The 19,594-nt window shown below is 43.1% G+C and overlaps 1 long non-coding RNA gene across 2 annotated transcripts in view; it reads left to right on the top strand.

Annotated features, from left to right (window-relative positions):
• The window catches only part of LOC109263853 (uncharacterized), a 77,023-nt gene that overhangs the window by 51,933 nt on the left and 5,496 nt on the right, over positions 1-19,594 (top strand). The gene's annotated exons all lie outside the window — the stretch shown is intronic.

Raw genomic sequence — 19,594 nt, 5'->3', positions numbered from 1 at the left:
CACCCCTCAGCAACAAACACATCTGATAATGTTGCTTTCTCCAAATGTTAATCTCCAGATTAACTGTTAGCGACTATAAATTAATCTTTAAATTTCTTGGTGGTTCTACTAACGTTCTTCATTTGGTCCCGGATCCGATGTACAATCTCACATTGCATTTGCTACTTACTGTCTCTTCTTACTCTCCTCTGATTTGTGATACTTTCTCAATCTTTCATAACCTTTGAAGAGTCCTGACTGGTTATTTTGTAGACTATTTCTGAAGTTGTGCTTTTCCCAGTTTGGGTTTTGTCTGATGTTATATGCTGCTTCTCTGATCACATTGCTCTTGATTTAAATACAAATACATAATTCAAGAATGTTTTTTTCTCTGACGGACATTACCTGGGCAATCTTTTCTGATGTCAAATATACACCTCTGTTGGGAATTAGTTTTTATTTGTGAAGCCTTTTCCAAGGCTCTTAATGTGGGCTTTTTTTTTTTTTTCCTGGTTCCATCTTTGGAGGAGGTGAAGAACAATCCTCATTTCGAGCCCCCTCCTCAGGATTCAAACTGACAGCAAAGGAATAGGTGTGCTTCCCTCAGGTCTGGGAGACCAATCACAGAGGCAGGGCCACACTTTAGCCCATGCAGAGATGTCTCTGGCTTTTTGAAATGAGAGCAAGGCTCTTCAGCCAAAGGTTCTGTCTCCTCCCTTTTTAAAATTAAAAAGAAATTTTTTTCATTAAACATTTTTTTAAATATTTATTTATTTCTGAGACAAAGAGAGACAGAGCATGAGCAGGGGCGGGGCAGAGAGAGAGAGGGAGACACAGAATCTGAAGCCTGTTCCAGGCTCTGAGCTGTCAGCACAGAGCCCGACGCAGGGCTCGAACTCACAAACTGTGAGATCATGACCTGAGCTGAAGTCGGTCGCTCAACCAACTGAGCCACCCAGGTGCCCCCTGTCTCCATCCTTTCCAACATGGAAACTCCTCTTCTGAGTTGCTGAGCACGCAGGTACCCACCTCTGCAGGTTTGCCTGTCAAACACTTGCTTTGGGTTTGGGCTTAGCCTCTTACTCTTTAAACAAAGGGAGTGGAGACCCAGCGACATCTCCAAATGCACTCTCTGCCTTTTGAAGCTTTGAGAGGCTCCTTGCACGGGCATAAATCAAAGGAGAGGGAGCTTACTCATTTAGCTCGTCAGAAAAATCCCACTGTCATCATGTCACATACAAGAGTTTATTCTTTTAATAGCTTTATTCTTTTCCCGTTAGGAAAGGAATTATTCCAGGGCACTCATTCCATACTGTATATTAGCCATTTCGTTTTTCACAGAGGGAAAAAGTACCTTTCCACACATGATTAATACTGCAGTTGAATACCAGAAGAGCCGACCATGTGCTGGCTTTGGGCCATCCATCAGCAATTTAACATCTGTAATCTAGCCACAGTGAGTCACTGCTAACATCATGAACAAATCATGGCTGGTCCGTGGTCAGAGCAGTTTATGGACCTTGTGTGAGCAGAACACACATTCTCTCCTGGGATCTGAAAATGAGGATGGCCTATAAGGAAAGCCACATATGAGAGGACCCATAGAGTTTTGTCTTTAAAACATGCCCTTTTTTAAAAAGTTTATTTATTTATTTTGAGAGGGAGAGAGAAAGAATGAGTGGGGGAGGAGCAGAGAGAGAGGGAGAGAGAAGAGAAGGAGAGAGAGAGAATCCCAAGCAGGCTCTGCATTGTCAGTGCAGAGCCTGATGTGGGGATTGGACTCACGAGATCATGACCTGAGCCAAAGTCAGACACTTAACTGACTGAGCCACCCAGGTGCCCCAAAACATTCCTATTATATTCTTGCCAATGGGAGTTCAAAGCCCTGTTCTTCTCCCCTTAAAGGAGATCAGGAAGACAAGAAAGGCTCATGTTCTAGAGACAAGGGGGCAAGAATTGTCAGAATGGGGCTGTTTGCAGGATCAGAACAGTGGCATAAATATTCTCTGATTTTTTTCTCCAATGGGTCTGAATTGATAGCACAAGTTGGAACCAACTGGATGGGGTTGGCATCCCAGTTCACAACTGAGCATTTGTCTTTGGATGAGCCGCTTAACCTCTCTGACCTCCTGTTGTCTCTGGGATCTATACCCACAGCCCAGGGCCCGTGTGTGAGGCCCCGTGGAGCTGCACTAACATATGTGCATATGGTGCCTGACACATAGTAGGTATTCACAGAACATATGTTTCTGCTCTTCCCTGCCTCTGTCCTCTCCAAAGAGAACTATGTGTCTTGGTCAGGATTAACCTATCAAGACAACTTTTCTGGAAGTTAGTTGAAGGGCAGATCCTGTAGGGGAACATGAATAGCTTTATAAATTGCCTTCAAAAGTCGCACCAAATCCTTTAGTCAGTTTTAAAGGAACTGTTTACCGCTGCATATGGCAGTCATTATTTGGAATAATAAACCCTCTGAGAATCTGAACATTCATGGGCCAACAGATGGGTCAACTTGCTTCGCAATTTAACAAAGTAATTTATTTCAATCACTGGGACAGGGCATGTGAAGATTACTAATTCAGTTCACAAGCAAAAGGAACAAACACCAATACGTGGCTGAATTGTGCAGCCATTATGGAAATGCACACCTGTTCAATTGGTTTTGAGACGGTCTTCATTTCGATTAGTCTTCCCTTTCCTTCGAAGGTGTGTATAAATTGCCGTGGATTCTTCTGCCGAAACTCATGTGCTAATTGGCGTCAGGATGAGATAAAGATCTCAGGGAAAATTTATACCATAGCGCAGGTAAAATTAAGGTCATCAAAGTCGGCGTTGGGAAGTAAAACAGGTGTATCAGAAGTATATTCTTGTAATAATTGGGCAATGTGTTGTTCTTTCTTCTTGAAGCAGTCTGCCCAGGGTTTAATAGGGAAGGAAAAAAGCCAGGATCTTCCATCGTTCATCTTCGGATCTGCTTAAATCTTCCACATCTTGACGTCTTCTCTCTTTCTCCATCCATGCTTGCTCGGGCCAAAGGGAGCAAGGAATAGAAAAGGCGGTCAGAGAGTTTCTCAGGACATGTCTGTGCTCAGAAGTGGAATTCAAGGTGTTAAAACGAACTGGAGTGGAATACCCCCGATCTTCCCATCTCTTCACCCCACACCCTCATACCGAATTGGACAGAACCTCCATGACGTTGTCAGGAAGCTTCCCACAGAAGATGGCACTCACTATATGTTCGATTAGATTGTTAATGCTACAAGGATGGCTTCATTGTCCTTTTTGAAAGGAAGATACTTTTCTTTCTTCTATACAGCCTTCCTCCACTTTGAGGACTGCTGTTATTAATTCAAAGTAAATGATTTCTCTCTTCCTCACCATCCCTCCCTGAATATTTAGTTATTGAGTTGCCTTCCCTCTGCCAGAGGCCAGGCTGGCCACTGTGCTTTTAACCCCACATCATCCCTCAGACAGCGGGGAGATGGAGGAAGATACGGCAATTATCGTTCAGCGGAGAGATTGCTACAGTTGGAGGTGAGTGTGGGTTATGAGGGGACATCGAGCCAGAGCTATTAGAAGACCTTTCTTTCTTTCTTTCTTCTTTAAATAAGTCTCCATGCATATGAGGACAGTGAATAAATATCCCGGTAGGGCTGCAAAATTGCGATGTATCTTGCAAGTTTATACTTACCAAATTTTCAACACCCACACAAACTCAGGGACTGTACACATAAACTCCTTTAAAGGCAGCATCAAGTCTCAGTTTGAAAAATTCCACGGATCCAAGGTCTGGGCCAAGTGGCCCCCCCCTCACCGCCGGGCCCACCTGGCCCTCGCCGTCCTGCCTTCCCAGCTCCCCTTAGCTCCATTTGGACGGCCTACCTCCCCACATCCCTGCCCGGCCTCTCCTGAGCACTCTAAGCTCAAAGTGTCTCAAACCCACATTTTCATCCTGTCCTCAGTCACCAAATCAGTATTTCTGTCTCCAGTGCCTCTTGAGGTAGCACCGCATTGTCATTCCCCTAGTGCTTTGGCCTTGTCATCGTTCCTGACACTCTGACCTGTTTTCAAGAACAGTTGGCTCTTCCTCTGCCGGTACCTCCAGCCCCACCTACCCCGTCCCTCCTCACTGCCCCTTGCCTCGGCTAGGGCCCTGGGGCCGTTCACCTGCATTTTCTCAGGCCTGGCCAGAGGCGTCTCCTCCTCCAGCCTCTCACCCACACGCTCCACCTCTCGCCCACCTGGCAGACGGTTCCTCCTGGTACCCAGGCCTCTCCCAGCTCCCTCTGGCCCACGGAATAAAATTGAAACTTGCCAGCCTGAGGATCAGCCCTTTCTAGAAGAGTCACTTCCCATTCCTGTCTCTTATCCTTCCCTTCACACACTTTAAGTGCACAATAAGCAAGAATGCTGGCTGTTCCTCAATTTCATCTTTGCTTTTCCACCTCTGAGTGTTTACGGACGCCGCTCCTCTGCGGGCGATCCACCGCTGAAATTCTGCTTGTTGAAACTCTATCCTTCCTTTAAAGTTCACTTCAAATGTTTCAGGAAACCGTCCCCCCCTCCCTGCCCCCCTTGAGCCAGATGCACGGTTCTGTCTTTTGAACACTAGTAGCTCTTTGATTCTTTTACTGTCTTATGGAACCTATCTTTTCCTAACTTGCATTCAGCTCAATCCCAGTCCACACACACTTAGCAAGTACCTGTTAGGAGCCAGAGACTGGGGTATGTGCTGGGGGTAAGCAAGATAGATACAGAAGATCCCTTTCTGGGGCGCCTGGTGGCTCAGTCAGCTAAGCACCTGACTGTTAATTTTGGCTCAGGTCATGATCTCCTGGTTCAAGATTTCGAGGCCTGTGTTGGACTCCACACTGACAGCATGGAACCTGCTTGGAATTCTCTCTCTCTCTCTCTCTCTCTGCCCCTCCCTTGCTCTCTCTCTCTCTCTCAAAATAAATAAATAAACTTAAAAAAAGAAGATTCTTTTCTTCATGGAGTTTATAGTGTAATGGAGGAAGCTGACAGGTCAATAGTCAATTATAATAAGATGATCAAGTAAGATCATATCCAATGGTAGTACAGAGATGGGCTGCTCATGTAGACTGTAGGAGAAGCAGGCCCAGAGTGGGGGAGGAAGAACCCACACACACAACCTTCAGTTATTTATATTTTAACTTATCTTTTCTGGGTGGACATGTTCTTGAGGGAACCTGGCTCATACTGCTGTATCCCCTGTAGGTCGGAGTATGATGCCTACACATAGGCAATGAAACAGTGTGGAAAGATTTTTTTTCCCCAAAATAACGTGTTAAGTCTTAAGTTTGCAGGAAGTTCCCTGGTGGAGAAATAAAAGCCTCAGGAGAAAAGTAAAATAGAGTAAAATGCAAAGAGGATTTCTGACAGTAAAGCTTGTACATATTTCCAGAGCTTGAATTGGCCAATATGCTGTCTCCACATGGAGAGCTGTCTTCATCATTTGTCCCATTTTACAGCTTTCACAAATAAAGGTACAGGCTTTGGAGCTGAGATCAGGAAAAAGCCTCTGAAGTCCAATGGCTTTGCAGCACCATTAGTCCCCTCTGGAAACTGCCAGGACCTTTAGTAGAATGATTTATGTAGAGCCCACCGTAGGGGTTGGATAAGCAAATGCTGAGCACTGAACATGGTAGAGTTTGAGGGAAACCTTCTCAATCTTATAATATGTTGGCTGGGATCTACAGACTGGCAAGCTGTTGGCCAAACCCTTTTCTTTTCCTTCTCAGGATTGGATGTGCGGTCCTCGCCTCACTTGTGGTTCGTTTGGTCAGGCGACTGAGTTCTAGCCCATGGCATGGGAGCAGGCCTGGTGGCCACCACCTCTGCCTTCAGGCTCTGTCTCTTTGCTGCAAAGTGCCCTGTGGAAGATGCAGTCAGAGATGGAAACAGTTAGGGTCTTTGCATTTCCATGTGAAAGCTGCCAGCTTGCTTGGCACGCCATGTTGGGCTGTTCGGTGAGCAAGAAGAAAATTTCGACCATATCAAGCCACCGAGACTAGGGTTATTTGTTAGAGCAGCTGGTGTCACCCTAACTAATACAATCCACTCTCCACCATGTTCAGGAAAGTGACGACAAAGAAGCAAAAGCATCCCTGACGGGCTCACTGAGAGACCAGACTTGCCTTGTGCTGGGTTCGTTGCTTTGTCTCTGAATGCCCGCGGCGGGCCTCTGGAAGCTGTCGCTTTTAGATTTGTTCAATACTATGTTTGAAGTTGCTCTGCATTAAATTAAAAAATCAGTAGTTTGAATGTGGATGCAAATTCCTAATAGCTTTAGCAACTGAAGAAAAATTTCCAGATGTTTCACAAAGCACTAAAATACTGTACATTGTTTTCTTTTTCAATGGGAAATTATTCACAGGGCAATAAAAAGTTGTTTTTTCAGTAAACAGATTATGTTTCAGTCTGCGGTGTGAACACTTAAATGGAACGATGCAATATGCCGCTTTTTTAAAAGAGGGTTTTAAACATGTCAGTACAAACCTTTCAGCCCTCTGTCCCATAAATTCCACTTTTTAAAATGAAATCAACCTGAGCCTTGTGAAAGCTCACACTACTATATCAAAACCAGTGAAATCTGCCTGTTTATTGCCGCTGATGGAATGTGGCAAAGAAACATTCTTTTCACATGGGACAATTTCTTCAACTTTACACCAAGTGAAATTTAATTGCTTTCGCTTCCTGGAATCATTAGGCATTAGTCCCTCTGGAGGCGGAGCCAAAAGGAGAAGGTGAAAAATACGTCTGTGTTTAATACATCTCACCTTGGAATTTTTATCCTTCTTCCCTCCCTTACTGGTGATGTAGCAGGTTCCAGCCTGGGAAGGCACTTCAGACAAATTTAAGGAGGAGGGAAATTATAAAGGAAAAGAAGCAACAGGTGTCCTGTTATGACCAGTAGTCCCCGCAGAGGTAAATGGCATTCAAGGCAATTCCCAATCATTGCTATCAGTCCAACACTTGGAAATTTCTGATTCTTTCAAGTTCATTTTTGGGGTGTGTTTTTCGTCTTCACACACAAAAAGGTAGTAAGTGCAGTACCAAGTCAGCAAAAAGAAGCACGGGCAAGCGTTTCTCTGGGCCGTGCTTGTATTCCCGGCCGGCCGGTCAGAATTGGACGACACAAGTGCTGTGCAAGATTGGTATTTGTGTTGCAACAGATTGTCTCACTTTTCAACGGGATTCATGGATCCTTTTAGAGTTAGTTATAACCCATCTATTAGAGTTTTTCATGGAGTTTTTGAATGAGTGTTGCGGTGAATACTTGATAGGAAGAAGGAGAAAGGGTGAAATTAAAGGCCTTTGATGAAGTGACCACCCTAAATGAAGGTGAGCATTCTCTTCACGGACAAGGGAAGACAGAGGGGAATGAGAGCTACTGGGAACTCAGGGCTTCCAGATCACACTCCCTTTGTAGAGTGAGGTATACCTGTGTTACATGTTGTAAATGTCCCCGCTTCTGAGAGCCCTCATCCCAAGATAACCTGCAAAGCATTCATTGTGGTCCTTGGAAGGACATGGTGAATAGATGTCTGAGATTTGAAGACCCTTCACTCTTGGTAGCCACCAAGGACGGGATACAGAGTTGAAAAATGTCCAAGGGGGAAAGCAGAGCAGGACTTTTTTGGGGGGAAAGGGGAAAAACAGTTGTGAGAAGAGCAATTTCTTTACAGGCAGGAATTTCAATTTGTACACATGTTGGTTTCACAGTTCAATAGAATTGGATTCTGAGCATCCTGGAAATCAGGTTTGTTTTTTGTTTTCGTTTTTTAAAACAATGGGCACCATTCATACCTAATGGCGATCTATGAACTCTGTGTGTGTTGTGTGTATTTAGACAATGAAGAAAATAATTATTTCCTATTAAAGCATTTTACAATGTGGATAATTTGGGGTGCCTGGGTGGTTTAGTCGGTTGAGTGTCCGACTTCAGCTCAGGTTATGATCTTACAGCTCGTGAGTTCGAGCCTCACATCGGGCTCTGTCTGACAGCTCAGAGCCTGGAGCCTGCTTCGGATTCTGTCTCCCCCATCCCTAACCTGCTCCTCCCCCACTCACACTCTATCTCTCTCTCTGTCTCAAATATAAATAAACATTAAAAAAAATTTTAGATGTGGATAATTTGGGTGCAAAAAAACCCCCAACTTGATTGAAGTCTCTATATTTCATTATGTTTGATTACTCAGACTTCTGGTTTACTTTGAAGGCATATTTTTCAGAGTAAGAGGATAGAAGGTATTTCATTTGATTGTTCATTAGCTTGATTTTAAGCTAATAAATATTTATTTTTTAAGTTTTTAAATTTATTTTGAGAGAGAGAGAGAGTGAGTGAGCATGAGCAAGGAAGAGACAGGGAGAGAAGGAGAGAGAGAATCCCAATCAGGCTCTATGCTGCCAATGTAGAGCCTGATGCAGGGCTCGAACTCACGAACATTGAGATCATGACCTTAGCTGAAACCAAGAGCCGGATACTTAACTAGCTGAGCCATCCAGGTTCCCCAAGTTTATAAATATTTAGATAGCTGGTTTTGGGGCCTCCATCTGTCCTGTTGAGCCAGGCCTCACAACTCTAAGGGGAGGGACCATCCTAAAGATCCGCAGCCTCTTCCTTTTCTCTCCCTTACATCCAGCAGAGAATATTTTCCCCCTCCAAAGCCCTCCCTGAATTTGCTTCAGGGGCTTCCACTCCAATGAAAAGTTTAGTTTAGGAGAAGTTTCTCCTTATTAAGAACTTTGTCCCACAAGGAAGGAATGCTTTCTGAGGGCCCATGTATAGTTTCTCTTCTAGGCTTTGGGGAGGTTATACTAGCCAAACAGATCCAGTCTCTGCTTTTATGAGGCTTAGTGGGGAGACAGACATTTAAAACCAGACTAACTCAACAGCCACTTATCTACCATGTGGTCAGTGTGAGGAGGTCTGCCGAGGAAGGTTACAGAGTCTGCGAGGGTGCATGAGGCAGAACCTGGCAAGATTTCTTTATTGACTCTTTCTGCCAAGACTTGACAGTTGAGTAGGATTTGATTGGGAAAAACAGACATGAAGACTATTTGGGGCAGAGCTGTAGTTCAGGGAGGCTGGGAATGGGCAGCTGGTGGGGGAGGAGGCTGGGACAGGTGGTGGGGTGGGTGATAAACAGGCTGGTCATACACGTAGGGAAAGTAGAGTGGTGGGAAGTCAGCATGTAGTACAAAGGTTTGGAATGGGCCTTGCCAAAATCAAAGTTGCTTGCAAAGATTTGAACCTGTTCATCCTGGGGGGGTTCTAAAAACATTTTTTTGTGTGTCACCTGGGCTGAATATCCTCTTGATGGGGCTGCAAGCAAAACTTTGTGGGCCATGGTAAGACTTCACATAGTGATCTGAGAACAATGGGAAGACATCAGAGGGTTTTAAATAGAAGGGTGTCTTATCAAGTTTATCAAGTGCCACCAACAAAACTGTCATCTTGACCCAACAGAATTAGTAGCTCCCAATGTTGAGACTTAAAGGCTTTGCAAGGAATATTATAATGTGTGCGTGTGTGTGTGTGTGTGTGGTGTGTTTATGACAAGTCATGATTATTAATTTTTAGAAACTGTTTAAAAGGGGAAGGGGTTACCAATGTTTATAGCTGCCCTATCGACAATAGCCAAAGTGTGGAAAGAGCCCGAATGTCCAACGATGGATGAATGGATAAAGAAGATGTGGTATAGATATACAATGGAGTATTATTCGGCAATCAAAAAGAATGAAATCTTGCCATTTGCAACTACGTGGATGGAACTGGAGGGTATTATGCTAAGTGAAATTAGTCGGAGAAAGACAAATATCATATGACTTCACTCATATGAGGACTTTAAGAGACAAAACAGATGAACATAAGGGAAGGGAAGCAAAAATAATATAAAAACAGGGAGGGGGACAAACCATAAGAGACTCTTAAATATGGGAAACAGAGGGTTACTGGAGGGATTGTGGGAGGGGGGATGGGCTAAATGGGTAAGGAGTATTAAGGAATCTACCCCCCAAAATCATTGTTGCACTATATGCTAACTAACTTGGAGGTAAATTAAAAAATAAATAAATTTAAAAAAATAGGGAGAAGGGATTAGTGAAACATGAGGACATTTGATCTGCCTAATTGCTGTTCAGTCTAACAACACACAGCTACACTAAAAGAGAACTGAACTCAGTATCTGACTTATAACTGTTTGGGACCAATTGATTTTTGCAGTAATCTCACTCCTAAAAAAAATTGTATTCTTAAAAGAAACTCATGGTGAGAGGAGCAGAAGCTAACGCTGACATATCAGTCTTTGATATGGAGGTACAGTAGGCAGACATGAATTTTCCCAGATTAAAAACAAATGTGTAATGGAAGTTGAAATATAAAGAATTTCTCCATTTATCTTCTTGACTAAAGGGAGAAAAAAGCATCATACACACTGTAGATCATTTGAGTTTTAGGCTGATGATTTGAAACATTTTTATAATAATTCAGTGGCTCTTTTTGAATATCCAGATGTTAATAATGGTTCCCTGCTATGTGATTAGGAATGAATCTGCCAAGGAAAAATGAAGCCTTCTCTCTTGGGGAAAGTTGAGTTACTTCTGTTATTTTCCCAGGCTTCCTGGGGAAGTCTATCAACATACGAATAAATGATGGGAATAGGAGTCTGGCTGGTCACCACGGAATTATCGGCCTTGTTTTTTGAGTTAGACCTTTATTATTTACACACTCAGTTTGAAATACGACAAATGTAGTAGCCTTCCAATGATTTTATTCCTTGAAATCCAGCAGTCCTTATAGGTTTTGAGGTTGGAAAGCCTGTGCTATTTTAAGAAAAGTTTCTGTTGTCATTGCTTGTGAAAGCCATGACTGCTGCCTAAATTAAGAAAAAATATGAATAATATGAATAACAATGGGGGGTTTCCTTTCTTTAGGTTAAACTTTTTTGGGGGGAAGAAAAACATCATTTTCTTTTTAAAGAAAAGAAACATTTAGAAACTATAAACCTCTCTTAGAGACGTCTCTCAGAGTAACCAGCTTGGATAGTTTTTGTTTTACTGCTCTATGCCTGATATGTCACTTGCTTTAATTTTCTCCTTAGTATCGAAGGTACCATGCTAAGGCATCTTCGGTCTAGAATCCCTTTCAGAATAATTGTGTTCAAGCATTACAATACTTCATGTGGTCTTTATCTACTTTTGCAATCTTCATGTATACTTAGGAATTGGAACATTTCTGTTATAATACTTAAAAATGAAGATTTAAATAAAAAGGCCTCTAGATCAGAGGCTTTCAAGGCACGGTCCATGGACTGTTTCCTGGGAATCCACAAGATCAAAGTGTTTTCATACTAATAGTAAGATGTTATTTGCCTGTTTCACTGTCCTGGCATTTACACTGAAGGTACAAAAACAATGGCGGGTCAGCTTGCTGGCTCCTTAGCATAAATCAAGGCCAGGCACCAAATTGTACTAGTGAGCATGTGTTCACCACCATGTACTTACAGAGGGAAAAAAGCCACTTTTACTTAGGAACACCCTTGATGAAGGTGTAAAAATTATTCATTGTATTAAAACTTGACCCTTAAGTGTACATCTTTTTAATGCTCTGCGTGACAACAAGGGACATGAGCGTTAAGGCTTCTCCTGTACCTTGAAGTACAGTTGTCTTGAGGAAAGGTCTTGTGAGATACTCTGAGCCGGGAGCTGAACAGTCACTTCCTCCACGGAGTCCCCTTTTTACCTGCAAGAATAACACACACATTGTGGATATTTAGACTTGGCAGATGTAGTGGGTCTTTTTTATGAGAATAAACAAAATATGCTTTTTATGTCAAAGAAGTCACTGATTGTAATGTATGGCTAATAAATAATGAATGTAAGCTTTCAAGAGAAAATTGGAATTTTGGAAAACTTGTATTCAGCACCATGAGCTTGATAAATCCAGAATATTTAAAGACTTTTCTGATGACATCAGAGGTGATAGTAAAGCATGCAATACTTTAGATACTGTAATATTAAATGGGATAACATTTGGAAGAGTGAACCAACACTTCCCCAACAACCAACAGTCAATGTGAAGAAATCATGCATGGGTAAAAGAGTCACGTAAGGTGCAAAGTAGAAAATGGATTTTAATGTAACGAAGTATCAAAAGTTAATTTTTATGGTTTCAGACTCTATAGTATAACTAACCTTTAAGAAATTACCACTTGTTGAATTTTGGTGTAGTATCAAAGAAGAAGATCCACAATTATCTGATAAAATTACCAAAATGTTTTCCCTTTTAACCACTTAATCATGATGGTAGACAATCAAAACAATGTATTGCAGCAGAATGAAAGTAGCAGCAGATATGAGAATCCAGCTGTGCTAAGTTAGACAAAGAGAAAAATTAGATCTGCAAAACTGTAAAATCATGCCATTCTTATTACTCAACTTAATTAAAAAAATAATTATGGGGCGCCCGGGTGACTCAGTGGGTTAAGCGTCTGGCTTCGGCTCAGGTCATGATCTCACGGTTCATGGATTTGACCCACGTCGGGCTCTGTGCTGACAGCTCGGAGCCTGAAGCCTGCTTCAGATTCTCTGTCTCCCTCTCTCTCTGCTCCTCCCTCACTTGCACTCTCTCTCTCAAAGATAAACAAACATAAATTTTTTTTAAAAATTTAATTGTGGTAAAATACATATAACATAAAATTTACAGTCATCACCATATTGAAGCTTATAGTTCAGGAATGCAGTGCATTCACATTATTGTGCAATCAATCCATACAACTCTTTTCATCCTGCATCAGTAAAACCATACCATTAAACAACAATTCCCCATTTGCTCACTCCTCCCCAGCCCCTGGCAACCACGCTTCTACCTTCTGTCTCTATAAATTTGACTACTCTGGGTACCTCATATAAGTGGAATCACAGTATTTCTTTTTTTATGCCTGGCTTATTTCACTTAGTATGCATTTTTGTTCGTTTTGGGAGATTAAAAAATGCTATTTATGTTAACATGCCCTTATTGTTATTTTAACGAATGGTAAATACTTTACAGTTCCCAGTTTTAAATTCTAATACAATCAGTACCGATAGATAAAAATCAGCTCTTTGCAATGCTCAGTAAGTTTTTCAGAGTATAAAGGGGCCCTTAAGGCAGAACGTTTGAGAGCCACTGTTGTTCTAGATACATTGTGTCACGGAAAGCTTATCACTCTGTATGGTTCAGAGAGCCTGAGTCATTTCTCAACATCCTACAGCTAGCAGATGCCCGAACTCAGATGCCACCTCTTTCAGGAAGCTTCCCCAGAACTAAGTGCTCTCTCTTCTGCTCTCTAGGTGTCTTACACACGTTTTGATTGTGCCAGCAGCTGCACTACCGTGGTTTTAATTCTTTTGTTTTTCTTCCCACCCTGTGATGGCTATCAAGGCAGGAACTGTACGATGTTCACTTTGCATCTCTATTTATTCTGTATTTACATTAACTGAATACTTAATAAGTGGATGGATGACGAAAGCCAGATGGTGGCCAACAAACTTTGAAAGTTACAGGTCAGCTGTATGTCCAAGTGCATGATGTGGAATTTTAAGGGGCTCTGAACTGAATATTGTTAATGGTTATTATATAGTTTAATGGGTTTGAGAAGAAATACCTTTCATGTGGAACTTGTCATTTCATAGATTTCATTGTTCAGTATGAACTTAACGTTAAATGTTAGGTAATTAATATTCTAGTGAGTACTTTGGAAAGGCACAAAATTGCGAAGGTGGCCCTCTAATGCGGAAATTTGAAAAATTGTGTCTTATTCCCAAATAGTATTACTTCTGATGAATAAGTTTTCTTGCTGTCCTCCTTTTGTACCTCTGCTGATTAGAAGAAATCTATTGGTTGAGATTCCTCGAAATCTTTTTTTTTTTTAATTTTTTTTTAACGTTTATTTATTTTTGAGACAGAGAGAGACAGAGCATGAACGGGGGAGGGTCAGAGAGAGAGGGAGACACAGAATCTGAAACAGGCTCCAGGCTCTGAGCTGTCAGCACAGAGCCCGACGCGGGGCTCGAATTCACGGACTGTGAGATCATGACCTGAGCCGAAGTCGGCCGCTTAACTGACTGAGCCACCCAGGCGCCCCTCGAAATCTTTATAACATGTGCAAATATGAGTTAATACAGAATATAAGAATGTCATAGTATGGGGTTTGAAAGCCCGTGCTAATATAGCTTAACAAATGTTTTTTAAAACCTCATCTTTTCTTCACAATGGCTTTATTTCTTACTTGTTGAAAACATGCTTTGAAGTCTTTCTCTTGATAGATGTTCTGTTTCTCTAAAGACATGGAACCACTGAGGAAAGTTTTTGAACTTGATTATAAAGAGTCTGTGTTAAAGATTAAAAACTCGTGGAATGACACATTAAATCCTTGCACTCTTCATATGTTATTAGTAATAAACACAGTTAATACGTATAGATGCTGCCATGATAAAGAGATTTTCAGTGCTGTGAACATTGTTTTCTGATTTACTATGATTTGGGTATTTATTGATCTAGGACAATTTCCAGCCTGAAGTTATTAGGGTTTGGGGTCTAAATTAGGCAAGATATCAGAAGATCTTAAATTCCATAAGGAAGAGTGTCTGGGAAATGTGCCTTTTGCTGGTCTCTGAGGAGTAAAGCTTTTGATCTTCTGCATACTTGGTTTTGATTTACCTCCAAAGCCACGTTGACCACTTTGGCGCTCACAGCTACAGCGGAGTCTTTTAACTAGAGTGATGGGGCAGGCTTCAGTTCCCGTTGCATTCAGACCAGATGCAGGTCTTGTCTTCCCCTCCCCACTTGAAGAGTGTGGGGAGGATGCATTATGAATAATGTCTTCCTCCTAGGGACCTGGTCCAGGGATCAGAATTTTTTGGAAGTGAGTTGGCCTGCTCTTTTATCTAACCCTGTTTCGCTCTGAAAATCACAGACTGTCTGAATTGAAAGGGAATCAAAGACAAAGCTATCCAACACGCCTCTTTCATGGTAAAGAAACTGGGAACTAGAGAGACTAAGTAATTTGCTCAGTCAGTTGTGAATTGGTGACTGAAACTCAGGTCCCTCATTAGAAGTTCAGTTTTCTTTCAGCTACCAGCTAATGGAGAATGTTCGTGGACTTCTTGGAACGTAGTCCTGGAGTGTATAGTGAAGTGGGGTCAAGCCCACCCCAACTCCTCTCTCCCTCTCTCTCTCTCTGTCACACACACCACACACACACACACACACACACACACACACACACACACAGCATTCCAGTCTCAGGTCCAACCCTCAGCAGCTGTATGACCATACTCAGCTCACTTATGGAAACTTCGGCTCTAGGAGGCGATTGTCTCCGCAGAGATGCTTGCTCCTGTTTGGGCTGTGGCGTGGATTCCATGAGACCATGTATGTGGAAGCCCTCTGTGAGCTGTAAAACGTGGATGAGCGTAATGTAGTGGCATTAACAGAAAGCCAAGCCCTGAAATGCTTTAGTGTGTGCACAGGTACGAGAAATCTCGCAAGGTGGTGGTGAAGCCTGCCGTGTGTTCTCCTTTGCATAATTCACAACTCTGTAATTATAATATTGTTATAACCAAACAGGCAGTCCTCCCCCTTCCTCTCCTCATCCCTTGCAGCTTCTTAAGCCCAATTCTCAATTTCAGAACTTACTGGAGGTCCCCGTGGGCCTTCGGTTTGTTATTTCAAAGCTATGATAAAAAGAGTTTAAAGGTATAGACATGTTTAAGAAAAATATACGTATTGCTCTGGGCCTTTTCATTCACTCTGTGATATCTGACAACCTTGTTATACTTGCTAGAGCTGTGGGCTGCGGGGTTTTCGGTGGGGTGGGGCAGCTGGGTTTTGACCACTGCTCTGCTCTGTGTCCCTTTGGATCACTGTGTAAAATAAGAAGGCCGGCTCAGAGGACCTCTTAAGGCCCTGTCTCAGCCAGCCCAGGCTGCCCTAACAAAATACCTTAGACTGTGTGGCTTAAACAATGGGAATTTCTTTTCTTACAGTTCTGGAAGCTGGATGTCTGACACCAGGGTGCCAGCGTGGCTGGGTTCTGGTCAGAGTTCTCTTCTAGGCTCCCAGACGGTTGGCTTCTCTGCATCCACACACAGCAGAGAGAGAGAGAGAGAGAGAGAGAGCAGTTTAAAAAAAGAGTTTCGTTTTTGTTTTGTTTTGTAACCCCACTTTTTATTTCTTACACGAGTTAAGAGACAAAGGCATGCAAAATAATAACTATCCATGTTACAGGGCACACAATATAGAGAGAGTTAATTTGGGACATCAGTAACAGAAAGGGAGAACAGAGCTTTCTGGGGCAGAGTGGGGGGAAGAGTTGGGGGGTGGTGACTTTGTACCCTACTGAAGTTAAGTTGGTATCAGTTCAAACCAGATTGTTACAAATTTAGGACGCTAAATGTAATCCCCATGGTAACTCTAAAGAAAGAATTTAACAGATACACACAACAAGAAATGAGAAGGGAATCGGGTTCACTGTAGAAAATCAACTTCATTCCCAAAAAAGCAGTAATGGAGAAAACGAGAGACAGAAAAAGGTAGAAAACATAAAGAAAACAAATAACAATATGGCAGAAGTTCTTCCTTATACTAATTACTTTAAAAGCAAAAGGATTAGACTTTCCAAACAAAAAACAAAACTTGGCCAAATGGATAACAGACAAACAAAAAAAAATGGCTCTTTTCTGGTAAGGGCACTCATCCAATCATGAGAGGCCCATCTTCACCATCTCATGTGAACATAATTTTCCCCCCAAAGCCTCACCTCCAGATACCATCACGCTGGGGGTTAGGAGTTTCAACATAATGAATTTTGGTGGGTGGCAGGGTTGGGGGGGGGGGGGGTGGTGGGAATGCAATTCAGTCCATAGCAGGCCTCTTCTAATCGAAAGGCTGCGAGTCAACATTACATGTGGAATGTAATGCTAAGTACTGAGAGATACCAGAAAATTCTTGGTACAGAAAATCCATAAAAGATCTAACTCCTAAGGAGGACATAGCCCATTTGGAAAGCAACTGTAGTACAAAGCCATATGAGGAACAAGGGCCTGCAGAAGTTCAGAAGAACGAGAGAGCACTTAAGGCTGGGAGAATTAGGATGGCTTCCTGGAGGAGGTAGCATCGAGTTGGATTTTGAAAGATAGCAAGATGTCAGTAAATGATGGTGGGTGTGGGGTAGGTGCCAAGTGACAAGCACAGAGATGGAAGGGGGTTGGAGAACAGATGAGTCAACCTGCTGGCCTTGAGTTTAGTTGGAGATAGTCCCGGAAATACTGCTTCAACTCAGACAATCCTAAAAGCCAAGCTGAGAGTTTTGGAACCTATGTGATGCCTGGAGAACCTCTTTATTTTGTTAACAATCAAAGTGGACTTTGGGGAAAAGTAACCCTACTGCAGAGATGGGACTTCCTGGGGCAGAGAAAAGATGAACAGAGAGACCAGTCTGGAGCCTATAGAGAAGTGTAACTTCTCACTTTCTCTTAAACATCTAGGATGTCCGTTGCAAAAAACAAACAAACAAACAAACAAAACAAAAAAACCAAAAACAGCCTTGGACTTATTCACCACTGGAAGCTGCAACCGTCCTTCTGGTTTTGGCTTCTGCTTTAGGTAGTCAGATTTATTTCCTCTTGTCAAGCATTCTACTCTGTTGACATAGTAGACAGAGGCTCTGGGTACATCCTGATAGGCGTCTGTAGCCAGGACAAGAAAAATGTTTTTAGGAGCAACTGACACAGGGGAGGACTGGCATTTCACCGGTCCCTGCAAACCACTGCTTTGGCAGGACTGGACTGCCTTGCTTTGGCAGGACTGGAAGGAAAGCATGAAGAAGAATGTGCTCGACATACGTGACATCTTAGGAGCCATCCTCTTGATGGATAGATGACTTTTGGTCCAGTTTTCTGTATCCCTGACTCCTACAAGTTGAGGCAGGCAGTCTGTTTGCTTTTGTAATCCAAAATTCCTTAGGCTTCTCCTGCTCTTGAACTTGACTGTTTCTGGCCGCATGGCAGGGGCACCTGCGCCCTCCTGTCCAAGCCTCCTGATCTTATGTATGGGTCTATTTCCCATGGGTTCACACACAGCTCTCAGGGCCCCTTTTGGTGCCTGTTTCCTCCAAAGGCACTGGAGAGTGCTGATTCCTGGACACCGACTATTGGAGTTTCTGAAGATTTCAGAAGCTACCAGGCCTCCTTCAGCTCTCACTCTACTAGAGCCACTTTGTGGTCAGAGAGAAATGGGGAGAGGTGGTCCACGGTTTCCCCTCGGGGTCTTTGGTGTCTCTGGCTGGAGCTAAGAGCACAGACCTTCTTCCTTCCAGGCTGTTTACTTCCTGATAACAAACACGCGAACCCTCTTGTCCGCAAGATTTGCAGATGCGGCCGGACCCTGAATCGCAGAGCCCGAGTCCTGCCACAACGCACGCCAGCCCTTACAAGGTTTGCTTGTGCCCTGTCTTGGTTGTGTAAGTTTAAAGCTGGCTGGGACAGCGGAGCAGGTGCCAGGGGCACCGACGGCAGCTGCTCACAGGGTGTTGGGGGCTCTCTGGTGGGCCAAAGGGTGGCCCAGAACCGCATGTAGATCTGAGGCATCAGCCAGGAACGTTTCATTTTCACAACCCCCCAGAGACAGGCTGGGTTCTCACGGTATCAAGACAGAGCTGGGGTTCTCAGAGGGACGAGCTCTGTGACAAGACTGCTGGCAGCTGAGTCCACTGGGTTCCTGGGGAGGGTAAGGGACAGCGATGCAGGACAGTTGTCCTGATACACCTGTGCCAGACCTGCCACAGCACCACATACCGTATGGTCTCATCGTGCCCTGTTTGGTCCTCCTGGGCATATCTGCCGCTGATTCCATCTGAGCTCATGCTGCGCTTCCTCAGTCGTTACGGCTTTTTATCATCCACTTTATTACCCACCTATTGACCTATCCCCTACTGACAGATATTTGCGTTGCTTTTAATCTCTTGCTGTTTTCACAGTGGTGCCATAAGTTATATCTAACATACATCATTTCACAGATGAGCAAAGTACTTGTAAAGGGCGATACCTTTCTCGAAGCAGAATTGCTGGATCAACCAGTATATTCACTTAAACTTTAGGTAAATATTACCCAGTTGTTTTCTGTACAGGCCATCCCTCTCTCCACTCGCACCAGAAATGAATGAGAGTTTCCATTATCTCACGCTCGTATCAACACATTCTATTTTTAAGCTTCTTGGTCTTGCCAAACTGACCCGTGAAAAAAATGTTTTCTCATAATAGTTACAGTTTGTTTCCTACTATCCTGAAAGAGGTTTTGCACCTTAAGAGAGCACCTACAAAAATCACGTACCACCCAGCCCTTTCTGAGTAGGCAGAGGACAGAAGGGAAAAATAATTCAGAAACCGAGGTCTCAACCAGCTGAAAGATCACTGTCATACGTTCCTTGAGGACGAGCACGTGCCTTTTTCCGTTTCATCTCCACTGGCGCACAAAACTCACCATAAACGTGTGTCAGGTTGAATTTGCGTCACTTTGGTGTAAGAGGGGAAGTCTTTTTCATATCTGCCC

Source organism: Panthera pardus, unplaced genomic scaffold, assembly GCF_024362965.1.
Source record: "Panthera pardus isolate Hobbes unplaced genomic scaffold, ASM2436296v1 HiC_scaffold_8, whole genome shotgun sequence".
Lineage (NCBI taxonomy): Eukaryota > Metazoa > Chordata > Mammalia > Carnivora > Felidae > Panthera > Panthera pardus.
The sequence above is the reverse complement of the archived record's forward strand: the minus strand, read 5'-3'. Positions and strand labels throughout refer to the sequence as shown.